Genomic DNA, 21,200 nt, shown 5'->3' with positions numbered 1-21,200 from the left:
TCAGTTTATATTTGGAAATTTATTTTAACATTGATCATTGAAATTTCAGCATATTAAATTTGATTCATAACTAAACTGGTGCCTTATTTAGGATTGTGGAAAATGTGGGTTTGTAATCTTATGGAACACATCAAATATGGAGCCAAGGTTGGGAGACTGCATACAACACTACATTCATAAAATAACACACAAAGAACGTTGAAACATATGCAAGAGGAAATTAACCACAACCAACCGCTTCAATTTTCACCCAAAGAAGTTACGTTCGTAGCACAATCCTGTCCGTCATGTAATTACCACACACTGGTATACTAAATTCATACTAACTCTCTGTGAAATCTTCCCAATAAGAATAGCTGAGGGCCACTTTGATGATTACACCACATGCTTCACGTGGTCAACTTGGTTTACACAAAGCGTGTAACTCCACAATAATTTTGATAATTAAAATAAATTAGATCGAAAAGCAATTTACAAAAGAAAAACCTCGAACTGGTTACTAACGTCTTACTATTAACCTGAAGGGTCAAACAATTATATAAGCACGTGGTAGTAGTCTCACAAAGTACACCCCACGTGGGTTGAACATAAAGAAAAGTTGCTATATTGAAAAATATTGTCAAGACGAGATGTTATAATCTCACGCACACTCGCATTTAAGATTGATGATCTTAGTTAGAGTTACTGATCAACACGTGGTTCCACTTTACTCATAAAGTAGCGACAAAGCAACTACTGGAAAATATTCTGAACTTCACATTCGAAATACACTGCGTTGCAATTTAAGATAACATTAGATATTTTAGAGCTAAACCTGAAATAAAGGTGATTAAATTTTCAGTTAGGCTGAACTTAAGAAATCCATTGTCCTACGGACTTAGCAGACACGCGCCAAGCCGGAGATCTTATCACTTCAGACGCTCGCCGCGGACAGACTGACCTGGTCCCTTTCTGAGGGTGGCTCACAAATACAAACGGAAGTGGCCAGAGGGGCAGCTTCCTATACCAACATGACAAGGGACGGACAGGACCATACTAAGGATAGAAACCCCTTTGCTTTTAGAAAGCGTAGCTACCTGTTCCGACGTTGGTCCTACTGTTCTCTAGCAGACAGGCTTGTCTGCTACCCTCAAGCATGCAACTAGAAATACATTTGCTCATTCATCCTCTCACACAGAAGGGAAGGGGGATGACAGTATCTTATCATATACAGTATATAAAAGAAAGCGGATGTAGGTTCCGTATGAGACTGTGTGACATGAATTACACATAAACTGTGTTTTAAAGTGTAGCAGTGTGACAGATCGTTCTTGTTTATGTGTAAAAGTAACACGTTCCACTACTCAGTCTCCTCCCAGATAGTCAGAAACGCCACAGTAAATTTAGAAGAGGAATTTATGCCGTAAATGACAACAGATTTAAGAAATTAACATGAAAGGAATCCAACAGAGACCTTTCGATATGTCAGTGGTAATCCTACAAGACGAGCTCGAAACACTTACATGGGATGTTGACTGATTTATAGTAAAAACATTCCAATCGCCAACGGTCAGGAGAATGATGCCTTATACAAGGAGGCAGTGAAATATCTTAATTGTGGGCTGCCTTTGGACAGAAAATTGAAAACTCCACATAGAGGCCACTATTCTGCAGCGTACCTCAAACGCATGCGTCTTGAATATCCAACTGTCGTGACACATACTTGTCTTCTTTCTTAATCTGAGGAGGTATGATGCTCACTTTCCTGTTGAGCAATTGCGGAATTTCAGGTTTGAGAATGACCTTGTCAACATCATACCTGACAATGTAGAAAAATACATTGTATTTTCCAGGTGAATCACGCAAAGAATAACACTCCACTTCCAAGATTTCTTATCTTATGATTTACGCAGGTACTTCTTGAGAAACTACTTCTTCAGAAACTTGCTGAGATGACATGCTGGGAGAGTATGCATATCACTCGATCTTCATTTCCCGATGTTAAGTTTCAGTTTACAATAATCAAGAGGATCTTCCCATACAAGTACCTGGATTCGATGGGGAGACTCCACAAAACCACATTGTCTGACACAACCACATTCACCAGCAAACTCAAAACCGCTGCCATAACGGATGCAGAGAACAGGCACATGGTGAATGTTTAGGAGGAGTTCAGCATATCTGTTTTAGAGGGATATACTGAATTGTATATGGAGACATATTGCGTTTGTTCGTGGTCGTTTTTGAGAAATTCTGGAGTGTATGCCTTGGCACATGTAACTGGATCCCGTCTTCTATTACACTGCAATGGAGTTTTTGTGGGATGCGATGTTGAAAATTCTTGTATGAACATCGAACTGTTGGATGATGTTGACATGTTGCTTTTCATCACATGCAGGGTTCGCAAGGGACTTTGGCAGTGTGTCCACAGATACATGAAGGCGAATATCCATGAATTAGCGTGGAGGACTAATAGCCACCTGATGATTTGAGTTACATCCCTTACTTGGATGTAAAAAATTTCTGTAGGCACGCCATGCAACAAATTCTGCCATTTGGAGAGTTCCGACGGCTGCCCAAAGATGAAATCGTCGCATTGATGGATAAGTTCGATGATATAGCTACCAATGCTAGTAGGGGATGCTGGACGGGAGATTGGGGATACGACTTCTTAGAATCATCCACGGCATCTTCTTTGACCTGGATCCCTGGCTGAACGAGTACATTGATATTATACTGAACAGAGAGCTCTCGCAACGTGTGATTTTTAAAATTGATGAATAGTTCCTTTTTCGGCAATACTGTGGAGAATGTTAGAACCCACCGCGAAATATAATGTCCATCAGATTAGTCTTACCCGCCACCGTACTTAGATGCGAAGGGCTCGAACTGTAAATGGAACATGGCTGTCAGGCGATACCAACCCCTTGCTTGTTAAGATGCGTTGTGTGAGCCAAGAATAGGAAATCTCTACAGTGTTCACCCTGTATTCACGAAAATAAAGCGAAATTCTGGTCACTGTGGCAGTGGCTTGGCGCCATCACTTCCACGCGGATTTTTTTTTTATATATACATAAAAGTGGAGATTTATGCTAACAGAAGGATCATTTCGGTCACTTGTCGTGGGGAGGCCGTCTGGAGCATTTGCAGCGGTCCTGCCTTGGAGGATGAGAGACTTCTGGTTCCGGCGGCAACTGGGCTGCACATTTACCGAGTTTAGAGTAAGTATCGCACGTCATATTAATGTTGTCCACTTTCTGCGCAGCTCACAATTTGCGGGATTTGCTGCGCAACTTTTGTTGCCTTTTTAATTGTACTGCTTCGCGGTTCCTGGACTAATTTACTTTGCATTTATGAGCTGCACAGATTATAATTACTTACAGCACTTCCCAAGCAGTCTTCCACGTTATCGAGGTACCTCCCCACAGTGGTAGTGAGACAGTCATGACGAATCTGAATGTGTAGAGAGCTTTGTGTTTCAATATTTTAGGTGACTCTGCGCTCGTTGCGTTGGAGCAATTTCACAGTCAATATTACCACACTTTGCGTTCATTTCGGTGGAACTTATTCTCTGGAAATTTAACGTAGTATGTATCGAGTTATTAGAGTAAATGAATGACTTATTAAATTCACACTTGCTCTGAGCCTCAAAATCAAACTATTGTCCTATGACTGATCCTGGTTGGGTGGCACTTTTTAATCAAAAATAAACCCTACATTCCTAATTTGTTTGTCTCACTGTGAGGTGAGCGCTGGGTGGGCCACCTGGACTGGAAGCGGAGTTGGAATATGCACCTATGTCAGGAACCTGCTACTTCCGTGTAGTTTTTACTAATATATTGTCATCACTGGTTGATCCAGTAGGTATTTCGACACAAGTGTTTGGGAGTTTGGGATACACTTTTTTAAACCAACATTGTATCTAATGCAACACGCCTAATGGGATTGTATCATGTTTGAAGACGAACACGGAAGAGAAATCGGGCTCCAAGACGATAACGACCATTCACATGGAGCACGCCTGCCTCAACAAATCTTGAGTGGAAAACTTTCGAACAATGAATCGCCAGCAAGGACTCTGGGCCTTAAACTCATTCGTCGTATTGAACATTTTCCAGATGTAACTGCTCCGACTAACTAGCGGTAATATTGTCTTATCAGGAACGTTACATGCAAAAATCTGTCCTGCTGCACTGTATTCACACCGAGTGCGTGTCAATGATCCTGAACAGTTCTAATAATTATACGTCCCCGGCGTGTACGAGCACAGCTACACGTGGTTGCACACCAATGGCTATCCTTGTACTAACTACGGCTACAGACCATGTACGGCAATAGTATCTCCTCTAAAGTTTTCAGTTTACGTAAGATTAATAGTTCGAATTGGTACAATAACTACCTAACGTGGCAAAGTATATTTATGCATGCTGCGCTCTGTTACTAATCTATGTCGTCGCACAAAGAAATGTCACACGGTAAATCCACTCTGTGCTGGTTTATTCTATACTATTCATGTCCTATCATTGTATTAAGGAAGTAACTTTTCCCTAAGCTGGGGGGAACTAGTTACAAACAATCTCGTCGCGCCTACGTACAAGAGTACCTGATCCAGCAAGCGCTAGCAGTACATTAACCATGCGTGACTTTTTTCTTCTGTATTACGCGGTGTCCTCAAAGAGTACTCACAAGGAATATTCTTTGAGTTCACTCATTCTATTCCGTGGTCTGTAAGTACACTACTTTGCGATCTACTATTATTTTAATTTGAACTAATGGATTCCGTTTCTTTTCTTTCCCTTTTCGAAACATTAAGTCACTATATACTGGATTTCGTTTCTATATATACACTCCTGGAAATGGAAAAAAGAACACATTGACACCGGTGTGTCAGACCCACCATACTTGCTCCGGACACTGCGAGAGGGCTGTACAAGCAATGATCACACGCACGGCACAGCGGACACACCAGGAACCGCGGTGTTGGCCGTCGAATGGCGCTAGTTGCGCAGCATTTGTGCACCGCCGCCGTCAGTGTCAGCCAGTTTGCCGTGGCATACGGAGCTCCATCGCAGTCTTTAACACTGGTAGCATGCCGCGACAGCGTGGACGTGAACCGTATGTGCAGTTGACGGACTTTGAGCGAGGGCGTGTAGTGGGCATGCGGGAGGCCGGGTGGACGTACCGCCCAATTGCTCAACACGTGGGGCGTGAGGTCTCCACAGTACATCGATGTTGTCGCCAGTGGTCGGCGGAAGGTGCACGTGCCCGTCGACCTGGGACCGGACCGCAGCGACGCACGGATGCACGCCAAGACCGTAGGATCCTACGCAGTGCCCTGGGGGACCGCACCGCCACTTCCCAGCAAATTAGGGACACTGTTGCTCCTGGGGAATCGGCGAGGACCATTCGCAACCGTCTCCATGAAGCTGGGCTACGGTCCCGCACACCGTTAGGCCGTCTTCCGCTCACGCCCCAACATCGTGCAGCCCGCCTCCAGTGGTGTCGCGACAGGCGTGAATGGAGGGACGAATGGAGACGTGTCGTCTTCAGCGATGAGAGTCGCTTCTGCCTTGGTGCCAATGATGGTCGTATGCGTGTTTGGCGCCGTGCAGGTGAGCGCCACAATCAGGACTGCATACGACCGAGGCACACAGGGCCAACACCCGGCATCATGGTGTGGGGAGCGATCTCCTACACTGGCCGTACACCACTGGTGATCGTCGAGGGGACACTGAATAGTGCACGGTACATCCAAACCGTCATCGAACCCATCGTTCTACCATTCCTAGACCGGCAAGGGAACTTGCTGTTCCAACAGGACAATGCACGTCCGCATGTATCCCGTGCCACCCAACGTGCTCTAGAAGGTGTAAGTCAACTACCCTGGCCAGCAAGATCTCCGGATCTGTCCCCCATTGAGCATGTTTGGGACTGGATGAAGCGTCGTCTCACGCGGTCTGCACGTCCAGCACGAACGCTGGTCCAACTGAGGCGCCAGGTGGAAATGGCATGGCAAGCCGTTCCACAGGACTACATCCAGCATCTCTACGATCGTCTCCATGGGAGAATAGCAGCCTGCATTGCTGCGAAAGGTGGATATACACTGTACTAGTGCCGACATTGTGCATGTTCTGTTGCCTGTGTCTATGTGCCTGTGGTTCTGTCAGTGTGATCATGTGATGTATCTGACCCCAGGAATGTGTCAATAAAGTTTCCCCTTCCTGGGACAATGAATTCACGGTGTTCTTATTTCAATTTCCAGGAGTGTACTTGCTACTATTCAAGCGGGATTTGAAATTTGGATCTTGGATTTTGGGACTTTTAATGGGTTTTGGGTACTATTTTATATTTTCAATTTTGCGTCCAAAGGAAGAAGCGTTACACAGAGTAGATGTTTTTTTCAACTTCTTTGCAGGTTAAAAGCCTGGGACCCTTGGAAGTTTTACGGTACGAGTCCCAGTCCGGCACACAGTTTATTCTGCCTGGCGGTTTAATATGAAAGATGCTTTCCGCAAAACTTCCCAGACTTGCTGAGTTCGCTCAGAAGTTGGAAGATAACTGTTGGATCTAGTCCCATGGTCAACTGCGCTAGGATTCTCAGTTGTCGACCAGCGTGGTCGAGGTGGTCCCACAAATTCTCGACCAGGTTTAAATCTAGAGAGTCTGGCAGCCGGAGGAGTATGGTAAACTCTGGTGGTCTGCAAACCACGCACCTGCACTGTGACTGTGTGGTACACTGCATTGTCCTGCTGATAGGTGCCATCGAGCCGAGGGAAAAACAAACTGTATATAGAGACTGACATGACCCCCATGGATAGATACATACATGTGTTGATGCAGTGTGTCATCCAGAATGACGAGATACCCAGGGAATACTGCGAAAACATTCCGGAGACCATAGTGCATGCAGGATGGTCGCTTTCAGACTTTCACTCCACACACGACAACGGCCATCTGTTCGATGGAGCGTAAAACGTGATTCATCTGGAAAGACCTCCTGTCGCCACACAGTGGACGTGCAATTGCAGTACTGACTTGCAAATTCCAGCCTTCGTCACCGATGAACAGCATTCTATGTGCTTGCATGAAGCAGGGGGCCTGCTGCGGGGGTCCAGCGGAGCAATTTGTCGGTAAGCAATCCTTGAGGAGACAATATTAGTAGCCCCTTGGTTCACCTGTGTGGTGAGTTGCTCAACAGTTGCACGACTATTCGCCCGTACACATCTCCGCAGCGGTCGCTCATCACTGTTACCTATGGCTCGTGCTGCACCATAGTTGCTTCGGCTCCGATTTTCGAATCCGCAGTTCGTGCTCGAGGGGCTAGCGTTGCTGCCTCCCGGGTCACGAGGTTCTGAGTTCGATTTCCGGCTGGGTTGGGGATTTTCTCGGCCCGGGGACTGGGTGTTTGTGTTGTCTTCATCATCATCGTCATTCCTGACAGTGGCTAGACTGGGCTGCGAAAAAAATGGACTGTGTCAAAATTAGGAATTTATATGGGCGCTGATGACCGCGCAGTTGAGCACCCTCCAAATCACGCATCATCATCATCATCCGCTTTTGTAGAGCGCCATTTTGCCATCCGTGGTCTACTGTAAGCCCGGCGGCAGGCGAACATTTTACAAACATTGATGTTTCGGAAATGTTTCCACCCTTGACCCGAAAGGCAATGATGATGCCCTTTTGGACGCCAGATAAACCACTCCGTTTCCGCATTACGACAACGACTGCACTGCTTTCCGCATCCCCCGACGCGCTTTATGTACCCTCCACTGCTAGTGTTGCCACCTGCCGTCTGGGAGCGGCTATTGCACGTTGACGTCGGTCATGGGTTGTGGTCACATTAGCGTGACTTGACTGTCTATATGTGAAGGATACATCGTGGAACGGGACGCTAAGTGAAAGTTAATATGCTAGATGCCTGTCAGCGTAGGCCAAGTGAAAGTATGCTGTTATACCTAATATTTATCCAGGCAGGGAGACGTTAAGTGAATGTTAGCTATTAAGTGAATGTTAGCTTGTCAGGGGCGTTGAAGTGAAAGTGCACTGTCATCAATTTGGAAATATTTCTCGACTTGTGTGTTCGTCCCACACGTCATCTGAATTGCCTGTTGCTTTAGATATTAGGATCATGGCCAATAAACAATAATCTAAGGTCGCGCAAAGGTATAACGGTTTGTCAGCAACCAGGTGCCAGAGAACTGAGTTGAGGGAAGGGGGGGAGGACAGATAACCTACAATGCGTTGCAGAAGGCTTACTTTGGACTGACTCACCACTGAAGCGTAGTACTATATGATGTCTGCTATTCATTTTTATTACGCAGGCTGTGGTAGGGGAAAATTTCGGGAATGTTCTGGATCCTCTTGCGTTAGTTGTGGAAAGCAATCTAATTTTACGGAGTTATTATTTTTATTACTCTAGACAAGTTAACTAGGTCAAATGAACCGTATAATCACGATTAAGGCATTACAGAAACAACGAAGTGTAAGACTGTGCAAAAAGCTGTTAGAGATGCTTTTACTTAAGGAGGGCAGAGGACAACGTTGAAAATAGCGGATATGCTATTATTCTCTCTCACATATTCCTGTCAGATACACGAAAAAATATGTCTAGCTAGTAACTACCACTCACTACTGCAACACTGGAGACAGAGTAGGGAATTACTTCCCTAATGTGATCGACATAAATGAACGCATACGAAGCAAACAGTTAGAAAAACTAACATAGCCTAAGACTTTGTAACAGACGCAGATGGAAGTGCTCTAGCAACACATTAGATCCCTTACCCGCTTCAACAAGAAGTGATTTGGAAGTGCCACCGCTATTGAAATAATTCCTCTCCTCAGGAATGCAGGTGAGCAAGATTCGTTAAATTTGAAATGGCCAACGAAAATTCTCGCTGCAGTTGAAACATTATCATCCTTGTCTGATTCGACACCCTTCACTGTTGTTGCCACCCCCACGCTGCGCATGGAACGGTTTCTCCTTGCAAATACTAGAGAGGACAGATCCATTAAATTTGAAATCTGGAATCGCTCTCTCAATTGGAGCTTCGTCTTTTTTTGTCTCTCTGAGCGTCTGGCCCTTTCAGTCGTAGCGAAAGCGGTGCTTCTTCGAGCAACGACCTTCCGGAAACTTATTAGATTTAGAAAACTCCCGAATAACTTTTCACGCCTGTTGTGGCTTGTCTCCTTTTCTGCCTCCATATTACGTAAGTTTTCGGAAACCCACACCGTTATTCAACGGCAGTTACACATGGAATAACGTACACAGTAAACTATCATCCATACATACTGTAAAACTGTATGTATGTAAGTGTGTGCGTATGTGTGTGTGTGTGTGTGTGTGTGTGTGTGTGTGGGTGGGTGTGTGTGCGGGTGGGTGGGTGGGAGGGTAGGTGTGTGTGTGTAAGTATGTTTGTTCCACCCTCCTCCTAACCCACTGGACCGATTTCACACAAACTTGGTACACATATCCCTTACTGTAAGACAACAATGATTGTAGGGGTAGGAACCCCCTATCTATCGTAATTCAGGAGATATGACGTCAGAAACACTGAGATACGTGAAAACTGCCACATTGCGCACGAGGTTTAAATTTATTACTTCTTTCCTAATAACTCTAATAATTATATTCGCAGACAGCATCCACATGTACCGCTAAATGTCCCTATACGACACATACTTCAAGACATATGACGTCATAAGCACTAACATGAAAAATGACGCATCGTGCATGAACTTTTAATACAGTTGTTCTTCACTTCTAAGACACTCCCACAGTCGGATCAATTTCAATCTCTGATATCTGGCAGCGTTTTGGATAGCTTGCGACTGCGAAGAGAAAACGGCTTTAACCGAAAACGATAGCCTCCTATGGAATTAAGAAGCGTTACCAAAGGGACGTTTACAAAATCAAGTTGCAGACGTGCGAAGCAGCTGCACTTAGTGTACAGAAACAGTCCGGGATCATGTTTATTAATTTGGATACTGTACTTACACATTTGTATATTAGGCATATTTCTTTGTACGTCGGTCTCATAAATTCAAAGGTATTTCACGAATTCATGGAAATGAAATTTTTTCGACACTTCACTACAAATACAGTTCATTTTTCGTTTTCGTTTCTAATATTGGCGAAATGAATACCCGGGGAATTCCAGGTTTGTCAGCTATTAACGAAATAAAAACACCTAGTTAGGTCTTTCACCTCCCCAGGTGTAAGTGCAGTCTTGCCAGGGTAAGAATTTACTGTGGTACTCTAGATACGGCGCAGCAAACGTGAAGCGAAAATTTAGTCGAACTGAGGGGTACGTTTCAAAGAGCACAACAGGTGCAGGCATTCAATCTGGCTCTCAGACGTTTTCGTGTTTACGTTAGTCCAACAGAACAAGGCGGCCAGCGTCCAGTTCAGATAAGCAGTTTCAACAAGTGGCTCAATATCAGACGCTCGCTCGATTGTAAACTACTTTTCATTCACAAAAATCCGTGATATTACTTACGAGTCCCATCTGTTAAGTGCGTGTGTGTATTTGGGTCTGCGTGCGCAAGGCGTTTAGCACGTGTGTGCGTCCGTCGTGCGCTTGTGTGTGTGTGTGTGTGTGTGTGTTTGCGTGTGTGCGCGTTTCCTTCTGTTTGTACGTCTCTGCTATTTCCAGCGTCTTTTATAGAGACACGTGCCTTCAACGGCTGTTTGATCTTAGAGTGACCTGCATTTCACACTCCATTCTGGCACAAAGCGGACAACGGATGAGATGCACATTAGCGTTGCACACAGCACTGCAGTTGGCGACAGTCAACGTTACTAACATATGAGAGTCGAGTAAGTGTCTGGCAGCCTGGCTAGAGGTGGATACCCTGACTCACGTAAGATATTTTAGTCATGCTCATACTGAAAACAGAGGTGTAATGAAATGCCTGGCTTCCCTGGCTTATTGTTTACGTGGATAAAACGGCATTCTCAGCTTACAAGGAGACCAGCAAAGCAATGAGACTTACGTGTTTTCTTGTTTTTGTGTTACGTGGAGTTCAGAACTCAAATATCAGTCAGCCAAAGCAGTTCGATGCAACTCTCAAAAATTCTTGAGGAAATCGGCTTCGAAGTTTTCCGAGCGTCTGTTGTACCCTAAAGCAAGGCTGTTTGTTCGACGGATCGTATGGTTCCGTTGTAGAGTGTTAGTCTGCTGAACTGTACAGGGTTATTACAAATGATTGAAGCGATTTCACAGCTATACAATAACTTTATTATTTGAGATATTTTCACAATGCTTTGCACACACATACAAAAACTCAAAAAGGTTTTTTAGGCATTCACAAATGTTCGATATGTGCCCCTTTAGTGATTCGGCAGACATGAAGCCGATAATCAAGTTCCTCCCACACTCGGCGCAGCATGTCCCCATCAATGAGTTCGAAAGCATCGTTGATGCGAGCTCGCAGTTCTGGCACGTTTCTTGGTAGAGGAGGATTAAACACTGAATCTTTCACATAACCCCACAGAAAGAAATCGCATGGGGTTAAGTCGGGAGAACGTGGAGGCCATGACATGAATTGCTGATCATGATCTCCACCACGACCGATCCACCACGATCTCCTGTTTAAGAAATGCCGAACATCATGATGGAAGTGCGATGGAGCACCATCCTATGGCACGTTTAGCTCCCTGCTTGCTTTATTCGTCGACTTCCGCAGGCTACGCGTGAAACTTGCACGCACGCGTTCAACCGTTTCTTCGCTCACTGCAGGCCGACCCGTTGATTTCCCCTTACAGAGGCATCCAGAAGCTTTAAACTGCGCATACCATCGCCGAATGGAGTTAGCAGTTGGTGGATCTTTGTTGAACTTCGTCCTGAAGTGTCGTTGCACTGTTATGACTGACTGATGTGAGTGCATTTCAAGCACGACATACGCTTTCTCGGCTCCTGTCGCCATTTTGTCTCACTGCGCTCTCGAGCGCTCTGGCGGCAGAAACTTGAAGTGCGGCTTCAGCCGAACAAAACTTCATGAGTTTTTCTACGTATCTGTAGTGTGTCGTGACCATATGTCAATGAATGGAGCTACACTGAATTTATGAAATCGCTTCAATCATTTGTAATAGCCCTGTATGTGCGGCTAGGTGTTCAACTACTAACTGTGGTAAAATCGTAATCAAAGGTGTATGCTCCACGAACGTTTCCGCGAAGCGTAAAATAGGTAAAGAAGAAAGAAGTATAATTTGAAATGTGCTTTTTGAATCTAAACAATCTTTATTAATTCTAATACCCACTTGTTTTGTATACCTGCTGGAGCATCTAATATTTATAGGCGAAATCTATATAAAAATGCAAACATTCGTTTGTTCAAAACCGTAAATCTCCGAAAGTTCTTCACCGACTGCTCCGAAATTTTGACATAACGTTGCATTCTAATACTCGCGTGTTTATAAATATATATATTTTTTAATTTATGTAATACATGAATAAATATGTAATATGCAAGGGGAGTTACGTTGTTACCAAAAATTTCAAAAATTATTCGACCGATATATTTCATATTTTTGCACGTTAATATAATAAGCTTTTGGACACACTTAGGCTATATAATTTGTAATATATGAATTGTAATAACAGTAAACAACGCTCAATATGAAAGAGAGGTTGGAAGAGGAGATGGAGAGCGGGGAAGGAGAAAATACACACAGAAAGCGAGCATTATGTGATGCACAGAGAGATTATGGCAGAGGGGAGGGGGGGCTGGTGGAGAGAGAGGGGGAAGTGAAGATAGACGGAGAGAGGGGCAGCAGGTGACGCACAAAGAGAGAGGACAGGAGGAGGAGTTGATCATAGAAAGGAGGAGGTGGAAATGGACAGAGACGGGAGGGAGAAGGAGATTAGAATGTATGTCCAGTTCCCACGCATATTAGAAATGTGTGCTTTCCCTTTTCCTTCATTTAAGCAAACTGAGTCAAAGAAGGCATGGCCAGGAACAACTGGTCAGAAATAGGAAGAAATGCATTTTTCACAAATATGACGATTATGTGCACACACACACACACACACACATACACACACAGCCTTGATACGCTTGGACATTGAGTCAAACAGAGCTTGGATGGCGTGTACAGGTACAGCTGCCCGTGCAGCTTCAACACGATACCACAGTTCATCAAGAGGAGTGACTGGCGTTTTGTGACGAGCCAGTTGCTCTGCCAATATTGACCATACGTTTTCAATTGGTGAGAGATCTGTAGAATATGCTGCCGAGGGCAGCAGTCGAACATTTTCTGTATCCAGAAAGGCCCGTACAGGACCTGCAACATGCGGTCGTGCATTATCCTGCTGAAATGTAGGGTTCCACTGGGATCGAATGGAGGGTAGAGCCACGGGTCGTAACACATCTGAAATGTAACGTCGACAGCCAAAGTGCCGTCAATGCGAACAAGAGGTGAGCGAGACGTGTAACCAATGGCACCCCATACCATCACGCCTGGTGATACGCCAGTATGGCGATACGCGCTTCTAATGTGCGTTCACCGCGATGTCGCCAAACACGGATGCGACCATCATGATGCTGTAAACAGAACCTGGATTCAACGGAAAAAATTACGTTTTGCCATTCGTGCACCCAGGTTCGTCTTTGAGTACACCATCGCAGGCGCTCCTGTCTGTGATGCAGCCATGGTCTCCGAGCTGATAGTCCATGCTGCTGCAAACGTCGTCGAACTGTTCGTGCAGATGGTTGTTGTCTTGCAAACGTCCCCACCTGTTGACTCAGGGATCGAGACGTGGCTGCACGATCCGTTACAGCCATGCGGATAAGATGCCTGTCATCTCGACTGCTAGTGATACGAGGCCGTTGGGATCCAGCATGGCGTTCCGTATTACCCTCCTGAACCCATCGATTTGATATTCTGCTGACAGTCATTGTACCTCGACCAACGCGAGCAGCAATGTCACGATACGATAAACCGCAATCGCGATAGGCTACAATTCGACCTTTATCAAAGTCGGAAACGTGATGGTACGCATTTCTCCCCCTTACACGAGGCATCACAACAACGTTTGACCAGATGACGCCGGTCAACTGCTGTTTGTGTATGAGAAATCGGTTGGAAACTTTCCTCATGTTAGCACGTTGTAGGTGTCGCCACCGGCGCCCACCTTGTGAGAATGCTCTGAAAAGCTAATCATTTGCATATCACAGCATCTTCTTCCTGTCGGTTAAATTTCGCGTCTGTAGCACGTCATCTTCGTGATGCAACAATTTTAATGGACAGTACTATATATTCATGAATTTTGTATTTAAATGAAACAGTTATTTGAACTGAATGAAAAAAATATGCAGTAGACCGAAACGAGACTCGAATAGAGTTCAAGTGATTACCGGTCTTTTAGAGCTTCACGGAAATTCTGTAGAACATATATCTTTGTTTAAAATTTTGCGTCAGGTAGGAATGGAATCCAGGCTCTCCACAAGGCAGGCTAGTATCTTCCATAGAACCTGCCCAAAAAATCGAGCTTTGTTTAACGTAGTAAACAAGTTCGAAAAACTTCCAAGTGGATTTTATCGAGAATTTTTACTGCTTTGGATGACTGCTATCTGAGTTCTGAAATTCAGTAACCGTAAATACAAAAAATTAGAAGAATCCAATTCCAATGCGGTCTCTTTGTTATATGGTAAGAGATGTTGCTGTCATAAGTGACGGTCATGGTTCGAGACTTCGTCCATCATAGTTTTAGTCAAGGAGGTACGATAAGAAAGCAGATAAGTCATTCCGGGCCACAGTGAGCAAAAATTTCCCAGGGACCCTTGCGTGCTGTGACGGCACCGTCAGGCCTGCCTAGAATGCGTAGATTGCAGAACACGTGATGTCGCAATTGCCTTTAATGAAACCATCTCGTTTTGTGTTCGCTTTGAGTAAGAGAAGCTGAACTTGTGCCGTGACACAAAACATAAGTAATTGTAAACGACGAGGAACGATGCCGATAACCGAAACTTCCTGACAGCTTAAAACTGTTGTTCTGATCAGTGTTGGAACCTCGTTTTTTTCGCCAGCAACAACTTCCCAAGCGAGCTCTCCAGGTGCAACTCCCAATTTGTCCTCACAGGTTTGCTTCCTTTACCACCCCCGGCATTTCCCTTCTCCCCGTACTGTTTAGCTTGCTGCTACCACTAATCGTCTTAGGGTGGGCGTTCCTCTTCGCAAGAATACATGCCAAAATGGGGCATTCTTCCAGCTGATGGAGATACATCCTGCGAGTGCGGAACAACACAAGACTCAGCCCACCTGCTAATTTGTCCTCAACTTGAACAACCCTGCACAACACAGGACCTGATCGAGAGAAACAACAAGGCCATCGGAGTTGGTACCTTCTGGAAATGCTCACCGGACACGGAAATGAATGAATGATCACTAATTGAAGTAGGGATTAACGGAGAAATAATTTAGCCACTGTCTAGGGGAATTGAACGCAAGCTGTGAGGACGGGTCATGAGACAAGCCCGGACAACGTTGTCAGTAAAAGCCTTGCACGCGAAAGGTGCTGTTCCGGATTCGAGTACTGGTCCATTATACAGTTGTAACCTGCCCGAAAATTCCAAAACAACGCACACTCCGTTACAGAATAGGAGATTTATTCTAAAGGTTTATATATTGTCCAGTCACATCAATGTGACCACCTGTTAAAAGCCTTTTGCAGCGTGGACCGCTGCGAGATGTGCAGTGGTAGAAAAATGGTTCAAATGGCTCTAAGCACTATGGGACTTAACATCTCAGGTCATCAGTTCCATATACACTCCTGGAAATGGAAAAAAGAACACATTGACACCGGTGTGTCAGACCCACCATACTTGCTCCGGACACTGCGAGAGGGCTGTACAAGCAATGATCACACGCACGGCACAGCGGACACACCAGGAACCGCGGTGTTGGCCGTCGAATGGCGCTAGCTGCGCAGCATTTGTGCACCGCCGCCGTCAGTGTCAGCCAGTTTGCCGTGGCATACGGAGCTCCATCGCAGTCTTTAACACTGGTAGCATGCCGCGACAGCGTGGAAGTGAACCGTATGTGCAGTTGACGGACTATGAGCGAGGGCGTATAGTGGGCATGCGGGAGGCCGGGTGGACGTACCGCCGAATTGCTCAACACGTGGGGCGTGAGGTCTCCACAGTACAGCGACGTTGTCGCCAGTGGTCGGCGGAAGGTGCACGTGCCCGTCGACCTGGGACCGGACCGCAGCGACGCACGGATGCACGCCAAGACCGTAGGATCCTACGCAGTGCCTAGGGGACCGCACCGCCACTTCCCAGCAAATTAGGGACACTGTTGCTCCTGGGGTATCGGCGAGGACCGTTCGCAACCGTCTCAATGAAGCTGGGCTACGGTCCCGCACACCGTTAGGCCGTCTTCCGCTCACGCCCCAACATCGTGCAGCCCGCCTCCAGTGGTGTCGCGACAGGCGTGAATGGAGGGACGAATGGAGACGTGTCGTCTTCAACGATGAGAGTCGCTTCTGCCTTGGTGCCAATGATGGTCGTATGCGTGTTTGGCGCCGTGCAGGTGAGCGCCACAATCAGGACTGCATACGACCGAGGCACACAGGGCCAACACCCGGCATCATGGTGTGGGGAGCGATCTCCTACACTGGCCGTACACCACTGGTGATCGTCGAGGGGACACTGAATAGTGCACGGTACATCCAAACCGTGATCGAACGCATCGTTCTACCATTCCTAGACCGGCAAGGGAACTTGCTGTTCCAACAGGACAATGCACGTCCGCATGTATCCCGTGCCACCCAACGTGCTCTAGAAGGTGTAAGTCAACTACCCTGGCCAGCAAGATCTCCGGATCTGTCCCCCATTGAGCATGTTTGGGACTGGATGAAGCGTGGTCTCACGCGGTCTGCACGTCCAGCACGAACGCTGGTCCAACTGAGGTGCCAGGTGGAAATGGCATGGCAAGCCGTTCCACAGGACTACATCCAGCATCTCTACGATCGTCTCCATGGGAGAATAGCAGCCTGCATTGCTGCGAAAGGTGGATATACACTGTACTTGTGCCGACATTGTGCATGCTCTGTTGCCTGTGTCTATGTGCCTGTGGTTCTGTCAGTGTGATCATGTGATGTATCTGACCCCAGGAATGTGTCAATAAAGTTTCCCCTTCCTGGGACAATGAATTCACGGTGTTCTTATTTCAATTTCCAGGAGTGTACTTTATAACTACTTAAACCTAACTAACCTAAGGGCATCACATACATCCACGCCCGAGGCAGTATTCGAAGCTGCGACCGTAGCAGCAGAGTGGTTCCGGACTGAAACGCCTACAACCGCTCGGCCACAACGGCCGGCTTGCAGTTATAGTCAATGAGGTTCTGGAGCCATGCCGACTTCAGCGCGGCGGCTAATTGTACTGTTAGGTTTCTCGCTTGAGAATCGACGCCGCGAACAGCCCGTTCGAGGTGGTCGCACAGACTCCGTGTTGGGCTAAAACCCGCGGAGTTTCGTGGCCAGGGGACTACGGTAAACACATGCTGGTGCTCTTCGAATCATTCACGTACACTGCGAGCTATTTGACACATTTGCATTGTCCTGCTTATAGATGCCACCGTGCTGAGAAAACGGAACTGCCGCTGTGGGTGGACACGGCCCACAAAGGTAGACGCCTTCTTGTGTTGATCCATACTGCCGTCCAGAATGCCAAGATCACTCAGGGAACACCACGAAAACAATCCGGCCTGGACCCTTGCTATCTAACGTTTCACGAAGTACACCGCGACGGCCATCTGTCCGATGGAGCATTCACAAGAGCGATTCACGAGAAAAGGTCACATATCGTCACTCAGTGTGAAACGACTCCTTTCAACAATTATACAAGACTGAGCTTAAACTGTGTATTGATTTGATTCAGATTTTGTTTCAGTTTCCTAATTTGTTCGCACTCTTCTGTGTCATTAAAGACTACCGGTTCTGTGTCATTCAGATTGTTCGAAATGTTTCATCATTATGATGCTATGTTTTACTCGGTCTTGTGTAGCTTGAGACCAATATGCTGAGAGGAAGGCATGATAAAATTCTCCTTCACTGTGGCAATCGTGAATGACAGATCACATTCTTACAGCTGGTTCATTCTCTAAGTAGCCACACATAACCTGTGCTCCAATGACCAGTTCGGAGGAAAACAATGAGAGAATTGATGGAGCCACACTTGTGGATGAATGTCGTTGGCAGAATTCTTGAACGTTTTGAATTTACGTGTAGTAATGAACAGCTTATAGTCAAAATCATCATGTCGGCGAGTTGCATGACGGTCATTGTTACGCTCTGTTGTGGCCCATTACCTGTCTGCATGTCAAGAGTCAGCACTGTCTTTCCGTTGGAAGGACAACACTACTTGTTCAAGACTGCATGGAAATCCACTACTTCTGTGTGCAATTTCTTTTACTGCTCAGACTTTGAAAAAAAAACACTGAAATTTTACTGTGATGAACAATCTGGACTGTCTTTATGGACTGTGAGAAAATTTTAGCTTTTGACCAACATTGTACCAATAAGTGTGTGCATTTGATATCTTTGTTATTGTAATTATGAAAAATTTTATCAAATCATTATTGGCCACTGCCCAAAACAATTTGTAAAATTTTTTTGGGGAGCATGGGGGCTATGTAAGTAGGCTGTTTATGTTTTCTTATTGGCAACGTTACGTAGCGCTCTATATGAAAATCACTGGCTGTGCTGTGTGCAGTCTGTGGCTAGTTTGCATTGTTGTCTGTCATTGCAGTGTTGGGCAGCGGCAGCTGGATGTGAACAGCGCGTAGCGTTGGCAGTTGGAGGTGAGCCGCCAGCAGTGGTGGATGTGGGAAATGAGATGGCGGATTTTTGAGTACAGAATGGATATTATGAACTGCCATGTATATTATGCTTTTTCAACACTATTAAGGTAAATACATTGTTTGTTCTCTATTAAAATCTTTCATTTGCTAACTATGCCTATCAGTAGTTAGTGCCTTCCGTAGTTTGAATCTTTTATTTAGCTGGCAGTAGTGGCGTTCGCTGTATTGCAGTAGTTCGAGTAACGGAGATTTTTGGTGAGGTAAGTGATTTGTGAAAGGTATAGATTAATGTTAGTCAGGGCCATTCTTTTGCAGGGATTTTTGAAAGTCAGATTGCGTTGAGCTAAACATATTGTGTGTCAGTTTAAGCACAGTCTTGTATAAATTATTCAAAGAGGACGTTTCAACTGGACGTGCATTGCGTTACTGGTGTGCAATTTTGAGCCTTCGTTGTCAGCGTGGATGCGTGAACCAGGCACCTGCTGCCGAGGCCCATTCGCTGCAGTATGTCCTCAACGGCCGTTGAGGAGACACTCACGGTAGCCCCTTGGCTCGCCTGGGCGGTCAGTTGCTCAACAGTCAACGTCTGGAACTCCCTGGCGGCTTCAAACTGTTTGCCAGACGGAGAGTCTCGGTCCGGCATCAATATGCCACGAACTTTCGTGTGAGCGCAGACACAGCTGCAGAGTAAAAATTTCATTCTGCGTTGCAGTTCTGTTCACCCGTATATGTCATCTATGTCCAGTGGTACACCAAGGTTGCCTCGGCGCCGGTTTTCGAAAGCGCCATTTTGTCACGCACAGTATATACATTTACCACAGCGGCACGCGAACGGTTTGTAAGGTGGCTATAATTTCGCACGTTACTCTGCCGTGATCTACAACCACAATTAGGTATCATTTGATTGGTTGTACATCGTATATATGAATATTTAAGGAAGACTGACATTGTCACATACGCCTTGCAAATAATTGTTAACACTTTTGCATGAAAGGTGACGGAGTGGAGTGTCTTTATCATCAAAACGGCGTAATGAATGATTGCTTATACTAGTAGTGGTTGGAACGCCAGTGGAAAATGGTTCAAATGGCTCTGAGCACTATGGGACTTAACATCTTAGGTCATCAGTCCCCTAGAACTTAGAACTACTTAAATCTAACTAACCTAAGGATATCACACACATCCATGCGCGAGGCAGGATTCGAACCTGCGACCGTAGCAGTCCCGCGGTTCCGGACTGCAGCGCCTAGAGCCGCACAGCCACCGCGGCCGGCTCCAGTGGAAATGAAACGGCAGGCGTAACTCAGGCCCTGGGTGAAAAAGCTGGTACAGATGTGGCTGTTGATATACTTTCCGGGATGTGAGGTCGTGGTCCAAGAACTTTTCTGCTCCTTACGTTTCGTCCACGACTGCGCTGGACGAAACGTAAGGAGCAGATAAGTTCTTGGACCACGACCTCACATCCCGGAAAGTATATCAACAGCCATGTCAACCGGTTGTGAAAGCCTTCATTCTACAATCTGGTACAGATTGTGTTGGTCCCGCTTAACACAGGAAGTAGGCCAAGACGGATGGTCTGGGCACCTGAGCACTGAAGCACGATAGAGTGGCAGCTGGCCGGTATTGTAGTTAGGCCGGAAGGAAACTGAAATTCTTGGACGCAGCAGAGAGGAACATGGAAGCGTTACTTCGGAAAACGCGCAGGCTGGGTTATTTCTGAGAGTTTTTGCTCTGAGAGGCGTGCCACTGTATGAATTTATAATTAACGGGGATAGGTATTTCCTCGCAAACTTCCCGCTCTGGACGACAAAAGACTAAGATATGGTTGGTCGGCGTTCGGAAGAATCTGTAGAGAGGGAGAATATTCCGTGGCTTCGAGAATATGATTCGCCTTCTGCAGTTACGAGGGAGGAGAGGCGAGCTTTGCTGGGAAGCCAGCGGGTGGAGAGAAAGAGGTCTTCCGTTTTGAGTGCCAGTGTTTGATGGTCGCTTAGTATCAGCTTTTGTAGGTACAGGCGGACTCGCTGTCCATGTCTTTGCTCTCGTTAACACGGTTAGACACTGTACTGTTGCGAATTTATACGATTTTGGACTTCGCCTCCGGGTAGGGAGTCGTCGTTGAGCATGCAGTGTTCAGGGATTGAGAGCACTTCCTCTGTCTATACTCACGAGGAGACGTTATATGGATTCCGTCCTTGTGGCTGGGAGTTTGCGTTTCTTGTCTGTAGAATACAGGGAGTAGAAGACGGTATTAGATATAGTCAGAGGACCGCCTTCTGCCGTCCTAGTGTTTGAGTTTTTTATTTTTTGGCTGGAGTTATTCCATCGTCGCAGACGTGTACGAGAACCATCACTCCGACGCACCGGAAGCGGTACATACGGTGATATTACTAACTGCTTCGGCTTAATATG

This window comes from Schistocerca cancellata, chromosome 7 (assembly GCF_023864275.1).
Source record: "Schistocerca cancellata isolate TAMUIC-IGC-003103 chromosome 7, iqSchCanc2.1, whole genome shotgun sequence".
In the NCBI taxonomy this organism is placed as follows: Eukaryota; Metazoa; Arthropoda; class Insecta; order Orthoptera; family Acrididae; genus Schistocerca; species Schistocerca cancellata.
The sequence above is the reverse complement of the archived record's forward strand: the minus strand, read 5'-3'. Positions refer to the sequence as shown.